This window comes from Balaenoptera ricei, chromosome 4 (genome assembly GCF_028023285.1).
Source record: "Balaenoptera ricei isolate mBalRic1 chromosome 4, mBalRic1.hap2, whole genome shotgun sequence".
Classification (NCBI taxonomy): Eukaryota; Metazoa; Chordata; class Mammalia; order Artiodactyla; family Balaenopteridae; genus Balaenoptera; species Balaenoptera ricei.
Genome location: NC_082642.1, coordinates 107,079,850 through 107,088,962, shown reverse-complemented (window position 1 = coordinate 107,088,962; position 9,113 = coordinate 107,079,850). Strand labels below are relative to the sequence as shown.

Genomic DNA, 9,113 nt, shown 5'->3' with positions numbered 1-9,113 from the left:
AAAAGAAAGTGAAGCTCAGCAAGGTCAAGTACAAGTCAAAAATTGTTATGTAAGGCAGACCCTCCTCTCTGCAACTATCTAGAGTTTCAATGCACAAAGCAAGGCTTGTTTCAAGGAATGATTTATTACAAGTTTGCCTTTTCAGGTGCTTAATAATGGCCACCCAATAGGATGTTTGCTTTATCCTGGGATCAGGCTGACATCCCTTTTATGTGCAGAGATGCTGGAGTTAGTAGAATGCAGACTAAAAGGAAATTGCAAACACTGGGCAAGTAAGTTGCAACAAGTTCTATAAGCTCCATTTGATGTGAAGGTTAAGTCTTAGAAAACATTCTGTAAAGCAGCTGTATTGGCTTGTATGTGTGAAAGATAAAAATAATATGTATTGAATGTTCAGTATGTTCCAGGTTTAAGCATTTTATATGGATTGTTTCATTTATGGTTTCTCTTGTTATCCTACAAACTAGGAAACTGAGTCTTGGCCCAATCAAGGAATTTGTCCAAGGTTACACAGTTAGGAAGTGGTGAAATCAGGATTTGAAATAGGACTGAATAAAGAAATAACGTAAAATAAGGAAGTAAAATGTTGTTTATAGATATATACACATGTACACATAAACACTTGTATGTGCACATTTACACATATATTTAAATTTACTCTTCCCAAATTATTTTGAAATTATTTTATTTCAAAATGAAATTAAGAAAATGGACAATCAAGGCCATGAAAAAGAGGAATATGCTAACCATGAGTTCAACCTGTGATTGACCATCAAATGTGAAAACAAGAAAGGAAAAACCCTTTCTTGGAGACCCTTTTGAATGCCATTTTACTCAGGAAACCAACGGTTATTTTTCTTTTCATAACCCTACATTATAAAAATTAAATAAACTCCCTGAAAGCTATGATTTTTCATATTTTTAATTTTGGGGCACTACTGGCTTTTAAAATTTCTTGATATTTATTTTTAAATAAGATAATTAAAATTCTAAAAAGTATTTCCTAAATGATAAATGGTAAAGTGCTACATTACATTTAGTTCTAAGCCTCTTCTCCTTACTTCGTGGCCAGGCTTTACCTATCACACAAGAGACTGGAGTTGTATTCCATCACTTCTAGGAACAGGCAATTTTCCTTTTCCAAAATTCTGGTATGCACAGTGCCTACCTAGCACATATATCCTTCTCAATAAATGATCTGCAACAGAGTACTGAATGATGGCTTATACTGCCACATAATGCCCAATACACCACCCATATATAATTTGTGTTAAAAAAATGTGCTGTTATCCGAATCTAAAGGCTCTGTGGACCCACCAGTTTTCCAGTAGCAGTAATAACTTGCAACTAATCATTTCTATGCACTTCTTCATGCTCCCTTGCGTCAGTCCGGGTCAGTTAGTACCTTGTACTGTCAGAGGTCTCCAAACTTGAATACAAAAACCCTGGGGCACGTGATAAGACTATATCATAGGAGTGTGGGGAGAAAATATTAAAACTCTTATTTAACTTCTATTTTATTTTATTTTTGGCTGCACCACGTGGCTTGCTGATCTTAGTTCCCCGACCAGGGATCGAACCTGGTCCGGTGAGCCCTAACCACTGGACCACCAGGGAATTCCCTTAACTTTTATTTTTATCTCACGCTTTTTCATTTAGTTTCTGTGATTGCACGCTTTGTAATAATAAATAATATATCCATGTAGTGGTACATTTTAAAAAACATATACAGAAATATACATATATTGAGGATACTCACTCATTTTACTGATAGCAATGGGTGATCTAAAAGTTTGAAAATATAACTCTAAATAATCCTGCTAAGCTAAGTATACTTCAACCAAAAAAAAAAAAATCTTTGAGACCATAAAGAAATAAAGAATGTTTTCCTGTGGCTGGGGTTGGGGGTAGGGGTGGGGAATGGGCAGGTCTTTCATATTTTTCATAACATGAATATACTAGCAAATAATTCACAGCACTTCACTCAGCAATTAAATATAGAAACTTGTGCTGATTTTTTTTTTTTTTTTTTTTCCTCTTCAAAAAAGAGAACAGTGAAATCCTGAGAAAGTTTTTCTGGCTTTTCCTCTATCTGTCTCTTGTCCCTGAAGTTTGTCATTTGGAAGGAAGGACTGTCAAGTTATTTAAAACCTGTGTTGGGTATTAAAGAGTCCTGGGTTTAAGTTCCTTCTTCACTGGTATTCTGTGTAATCTTGAGCCATCCCATTTCTCAGACGGATAAAATAGAGATAACAATACTTAGCACCAATCTCAAAGCAGTGTGTAATGTGGATAAAGAACACTTTGTTCCTTCCGTCAACTAAATGCAGAGCATCATTAATATAATCTTTAATATTATCAGTTTAAAATGCTGTGGTTTTATATACTTTTCCCTTTTAAAAATTATTTTCCTTTAAAAAATAAACAAAACATCACATTTCTAAATACCACTGTTTGTTGTCTAAACTTCATAAACTTAAATTTTCTCTGTATCTGTTTCTGGTTCCCAGTCTTTCGCACACACGTACATGCACACTCATTCGATAACTTTATGGATGTGAGAGAAAAATCTCAAGATAACATCAAGGAAATAAAGCGGGATTTGAAATAAGTTCTCTTATCCAGCTTTCCTTTAAGTTTTAAAGCTACGCATCTAGGCCATAAAATCATGATGTTTATTTAATCTTCAAAATGTTTGTGTTTAAGAATAATTCACAGACTCTTAAATCAGAAAGAACCGTAAGAAAACATCTAGGGCCTATGATAATGCCTGGTACACAGTAGATGCTGAATAAACATTTAGTGAAGGAAAACTGGGAGAAGCTTCTTATTTTAACCTTAAAAGAAAAAATGAAAACAAAACCCCAAACCAAATCTGGGCATTAAAGAGGCTAAAGTAGTTGCTCAAGATTGTTTAGCGAGTTTAAGAGTTGGGTCTAGAATTTATTCCTCTTAGTTTCCAGCTATGTTTTTTTTCCCAGCAACCTGTTGACTTGTTTATATAGGACTGTCAAATATAATCTGTCAAAGACGCATCACAGAAAAAAAATCAGAAAGAAGAGCCCTTGGGTTTTCCATCTCCCAAAGTTAACCAACATGTGATGTTCACATATGATGTGAAATATGGAAAGTAAATATATATATAATATGCAAAATATAAATCTTGCATATATTGATTCAAAAGGCCTATTTTTAAGGAAAGGGGGCAATAGCCGATCTTCCATGACTTATTCTACTTTACAGCACTGTTTGTATGCCCACGCAGGTGATCTGCAGTCCTCTGACCAGCTAAAAGTAGAGTGGCTATTTCAGCAAAATGTTTATCTTTGTTTCTGTGTATTGTTGTGTTGATTTTTCTCAATTTACCTACGAATGAAGCACTAACAACCTCAGTGCTTACGGTCCTAATAAACTTATCTCGCACTGTTTTGGCCTATGTGATAGTTAACCCATTGACAAAAGAAATCCAAGCTGATAAAAGCCTTTCCTGGCCACTTGTTAGCCAGGTCAGGCTGTAAAATCATAACACAATGCACGCCTCTTCCATGGGGCACCACAAGGCAACGATTAAAAAAAAAAAAAAAAAGAAAAAAAAACCCCTCACTTCCATATCCAGTGGAGTTGTAGTTTATTACTATAACCCTCCCAAGTCAAAAGGACACCAGTTTCAAGCCTTGCAACTTGGTGCAGACAGGGTTTTTCGCTCGCAACCCACTCTGCTGGGCCTCTCTACCTGTCCTCTCCTACTGTCTACAGGTCCCGAACATTAGAAAATAGAAAATGTGATGATCTTTGTGTGTCTCTGTAAAATGTGTGTATGTGTGCGTGTGTTTGGGTGTAACGGGCCTTCTGTTTGGCCGCGCGGCCTGTCCATCACGGAGCGGGCCAATGGCAGGCTGCCTTATATAAAATGAGTGTTTTCAGTCTCTCCTGGCTGCATGTACTGTATGTGGAGCAGTGTACAGTGAAGCGGAGGCAGAGCGGCTCCGCGAGCTCCTCTCTCTCCACTTTCCCATAGAGAACCCCTGACTGGCCGCTGAGGGCGAGCCACACACACGCCCTCGCGCCCGGCGAGCCCGCGAGGTAAGCGCCCCCCCATCCCCAGCCCTTCCCGGGCGCTCTCCCCGCACTTTCTGTTTTCCTACTCACTTGCGAGCCGCCGGGCTGCAGCCCCAAGGACTCCGCGGCAGGAGCAGCGGCGGCGGCGGCTGTGGCGGCAGCCGGTAGGCTGGACTTGAGGAAGACGGAGGGAACCCCGCGCGTCCGGAGCCGCCGCCAGCCGGCCCGCTCCCCGGGCACTTTACCCCTCCGCCAAAACTTTGGGTCGGGAGAGGTCGGGGACGAGGGTCGCCGCGGCCGCGCCGGCGGCGAGCGGGGGGCGCGAAGGCAGTGCCCTGCGGGCGGGAGGCTGGGGGCCGGGCTGGGGAGTAGTAGGCCAGCCGGTGCCAGGCTGCGTTTGCAACCAGCACCTCTCGGCACACAGGCAGCGCCGCCCGAGAGGGGCACGGGAGCCGCGGCGCGGGCAGGAGCAGCCTGAGGAAAACAACAACAGAGCCCTCACGCCGGCGGGCGGCTCTTGGCCGCCTGGGGAGCCCCAAACTTCATCTCGGCGAAAGTACGTGGAGCCCAGCCTGGGCTCGGCTGCCGGGGAGGTGGGGCCTGGGGAGTCGGGGCAGGGGAGGAAGGTACAAGGAGCCAGCCCTCAGTGGATTTATCGAACGTTTCGTCTGCGTCGGTGACCGGGAACAGCAGCCCAGTTGCTCGTTCATCTGGAGAGTTGGGATTTGGGTGTTCCGGCCCCGGAGATCGGTGCCCTCTCACCCCCCCCCCACCCCTAACCAAATGCGCGGCGAGTAGAGAAAGTGCTGTTTTAGTGCCAGAGTGGCTAGGAGGAAGAATAGGGGGAGAGGGGGAAGAGGGCGAGGGAGAAGGGGAGAGAGAAGAGGGAGGGAAAGCCGGCGGGGGCGGGGGGTGAGGGCAAGAGAGAGAGCGAGAGAAAACCGGAGAGGACGAGAGGGAGAGCGAACGAGAGAACGGGAGGGAAGAGAGGAGGGGGAAGAGGAGGAGGGAGGCTGTGTCAGGATTTTGCTTGAATGTGGGATTATGTTGTGTCAATAAGTTTAAGGTGGAGAGAGCGAAGCTGGCGGGGGGGTGGTGGTGGTGGAGGGGAGGAGGAAGGCCTTGGCTGTTTAAAGTCTTATTTCTGAAGGTAAGTGATGGCATTGCATGGTCGCGATGACAGAAAACTTGCAGATCCTTTATCCGGGGATGGGGTCGATGCCTCTAGAAAGAGCTCCCCAGCCCTCTTAAGCCACACTCGTGTTACACTGTTATTTGCTGCGATCCGGGTCGCTAGTAAATTACAGAAATCAGACTCGAGGTTTCTTTTCCTCCTCCACCTCGTCTCGCTCGCTCACCCTCAGCAATTTATTATTATTATTTTTTTATTTTTTGGTATTGTATGAAACTTAATGTAACTGAGACCAAACCCGAGTCCTGTAATTTACAAGGACCCTGAATCCAGGAATCTGGAACACGTTTATGTGTGAAATAATCCGCGATCATTTCAGCTAAATGAGGAAGGTAAAACGAAACGATGCAAAAAGCTAAGACACAACATGTACGACAGGGAGGGGGGGGGGAGAGGGAGAGACGGAGAGAGAAGCTATTTTTTGCTTTCCTTTCGGTAGAAAGGATAATAAAGCGTGCATTCCCCTTCCCTCCCGGTGTGTAGGGTCCAGTCAATATTTTAACTGTCTGAGGACAAATTAGTCCAGGTGGATCTCGCCGAAAAGTTTCGCGAGGTGGGGTGGAGGTGGGGGGGTACGAAAGGGAAGGTGGGTGGAGGTGATGGGGGATGGGGACGGAGCGAGCTCTGCCTCTGCTGATGGTCATTGGCCTGGGGCTTTGAAACCATTGCCTGTCCTGCTAATGACACGTCCAGTTCTCGTCTCCCGGCCGCGGACGCCGGGCTGCCGGGGACCGGGGTACTTTCCCCGCGCGGGGAGGGGCGTTCTTCGCCATCCCCTGGGGTTGCCCACTCGCGACGTGGGGCCCCCACGCGCGCCTCTTCTGCGCGCCGCCGCCACCTCGGCTCGCGCGACTTTTGTAGCCAGCCCGCGGCGAGGGGGCGCAGGGGGTCCCCGGCGCGGACGTCTCCGCGCGGCCACCCCTCTCCCGGCCCCACGCGCGCCGCGCGGTCCAAGCCCGGAATGGCAGCGCCGGGCGGAGCGGCAGTGCCTCCCCGGGGGGCAGCGGAGGCAGCGGCGGTGGCGGCGGGATCTTCGCCGGGGCCCGCGGGAGGAGGAGGAGAGGGAGGGGAGGGAGGAGGAGGAGGAGGAGGAGGGGAAGGAGGAGGAAGAGGAGGAGAAGGAGGAGGTGTTTTCTGTCCAGACCGCCGCCAGTTCGAGCGGGCACGGGGACGGGGACACCCCACTCGTTGCTCCTCCGTTATGGAAAGGTGTTTAGCAGACTTTTACGCCCGGAGTGTGGGCTTTGCACTTCATTTTTTTTTCTCCCCCCTCTTCCCCAAAGCAAGATGGACTCTATTCCCTTTCTCTTTCTCCCTCTGCCTCTGTCTTGTCAGCCTTAAAGATCGACATTTTGTACTAAGATGCAAACTTGATGGTGACCAGCAACAAAGCCGGGGTGGGATCCCTCGCTCCCTTCCTCCCTCTCCGTTTTCCAGCTCCCCCCACCCCGACCTCGAAGACCTGGTGGCCCTGCACTTGACGCCGGGGGCTCTGGTGAATGTGTTTCCCCACTCGGTTCCGATCTCCAATCTCGGGATTGTGACCGGGGCCGGGCGTTGGGGCGACATTTGTGGCCGCCCAGGTCTGCAGGGCTGAGGGCTGCGCTACCTGGATCTGCTGGATCTGCTGCCGTCGCCCTGCTACCTCCGGCCGGCTCCTGGGCACGGGGAGGCTCGGACTGCCTATCGATTGCCATGATTTGGTTCCTGGTGCATTTGTCCTGGGGGCGGCGATCACTTGTGCAAGTTGATGAATGATCACGATGTGGGTTTTGGGTTTGCAGGATGTGGATCAACTGCCTTGTACATACCGGGAGTAGGGGGCAAGTGTGCTGGAGACACCCTAGAATGCCAGCTGGGCTACCCTCCCCTCAGCCTCTGCCCTTTGAATACAGGGAGCTTCTTTGCCTTTATTGCCCCACAGTTCGAGCGTAGAGGTGGGGATGGTGAGAAGGAGGGGTTGGACTCCTGGGTTTCGGGGTCCTTCCTTCATAGATGTTGCAGGAGTTGGGACTCAATTGTAAAGCTCTACCATACTGATGATGTACCTTTATTTGATACTTTATAGGTCACTATCATATGACAAAGGCTTTGCTGCAGTTCATCTTCCTCCCTGTGTACTTTCCATTTGCCTTCCTGGGTAAGTATGCAAACTCTTCATACAGGGAAGCTGGATGGTATTAGTAATGACATAAGGGTCCTTACTGTACACGTAAGAAGATGCCTTATTGGGTTTGCAGCACCCCAGAAACTTGTCTTGCTGAGTTTCCCATAGCAGAAGTCAATTTATGATTTCTAGTATTTACAATTCAGCTATGGTTATTATTATTTTAAGATAGTTTAAATGTGCATTTTCCTGCAAGTAAGTGTCATTTGAAAACTTATCTTTTTTAATTGATAATAAAATTTCACGTAGAGTTGAAGGCCTAGGAAATTTAATGCTAGATAATATTGTAGGAAGATTGTAGCTTGTGAGTAGAGAGAATTATTAAAAACCCAAGGAATCATTGCTCAGAAGACCCCTCTAAACTACAGTGACTGACATTTGCTTACTCTTTCCTGGGCTCTCTTTTCTTAGGGAACTTTTGCTGTTTGTGACAGTTACCTTTGTAGTGGGGAGAGGGCGGACGGGGCAATATAGTAAATCTAGCATTTAGTGTACCAGCTTGATTCAAAAGGCGAATAACTGTCCTAATTGATAGTAATTTTTGTCAAAATTTATATATTTGGAGAAATTGAGTGCATTTTAACAGTCTGTATATATAATAAATAGCAACTTTGAAATCTGACACTAAGTGCCTTTTTCAGATATATGCCTCCCAAATGGAAAAGTTGGTGAAATAACGTGTGGGACAATAAGTGGCTAAAAAGTCTGGTTGTGAGAAGTAACCCTTTGGGTGAAAACTGAGGTTTTAACATTTGAAAGCCGCATGGTGAGCCCAAACTGCAGAAAACCAATGTGTAATTTTGCCCCTCCATTGTCAGAAACACCTCAGGTACTCTAAGTTGCTGATACGTTAAGAAAACTGGTTGTACGAAATTGTGTAAATCAGCTTTGGTGCTTTGTAATGTTACCATAATGAAGACAGACTGTATTTTGTGAATGAAAATGGACTTGAATTCAGTTTTCCATAAAAGAAAAAGAAAAGGGACCTTATTTTGTTTCCTGGCTTGCTGGCATATTGTGTATGTTACTAAAAGATTGTCTTAGTATTGAGAGGAATTGAGTTTTGAAGACCAGGCCTTTCTGGTAGTTTCTATATGGTAGCAAAATGTACTTTGACATTGCTGAGAACCTTAGATGATATATAATAGAAGCTCTGTGTCCAGCATTTTTTAATGGAATGTAAAATATCGTGTTATTTCAGATAGAAGAGCCTCCTAATATGTCACATGCATAGCAGGCCAATTGGAGTGGTCAGAATGAGATGGGTCTGTAAGATGAATTTAGTGCACACCAAAATATGTGGATTTCAGCGTCTTTGATTTTTTTTTTTTTAAAGCTTCTTTGCAAGAGAAGTTTTTCATTTTTGAACATATGGCAAGAGTATTCAAAATGCATTCCTGATTACTAAAGAACACCACATTTATACATGTGAGGCACGTTATTTTGTTCACTGGAGCAAACTTTTAATGCTAGTTCTTTCCCCATGGAAGTATATTTGACCAATTCAAAATTTAAAATGGGAATAGGTAATTTCCAGAGTAAAAGCGATCTGATGAGCTCTTGCATTTCTTTGAGATATCAAATAACTGCTTCATTAAAACAATGTTTTCAAGAAAAGTCTTGGTCTTTGAAGTCAGAGTAGTTTTTATAGTATAAAATTTGAAGTAGTGATTTTAAAAGTCACGCCGAAAATGA

At 45.1% G+C, this 9,113-nt stretch overlaps 1 protein-coding gene across 9 annotated transcripts in view; it reads left to right on the top strand.

Moving 5' to 3' along the window:
* Positions 1-3,943: 3,943 nt before the first annotated feature.
* Positions 3,944-9,113, top strand: part of BBX (BBX high mobility group box domain containing) — a 286,046-nt gene continuing 280,876 nt past the window's right edge. For 7 of the 9 annotated variants that reach the window (XM_059921202.1, XM_059921201.1, XM_059921206.1 and 4 more), the window contains exons 1-2: positions 3,944-4,083; positions 7,320-7,391. The gene's annotated coding sequence lies outside the window, so the exon portion shown is untranslated. Of the gene's footprint in view, positions 4,084-4,200; positions 4,224-4,483; positions 4,616-7,319; positions 7,392-9,113 lie in introns of those variants that run through there. The other 2 variants (XM_059921203.1, XM_059921204.1) reach the window with 2 other exon arrangements.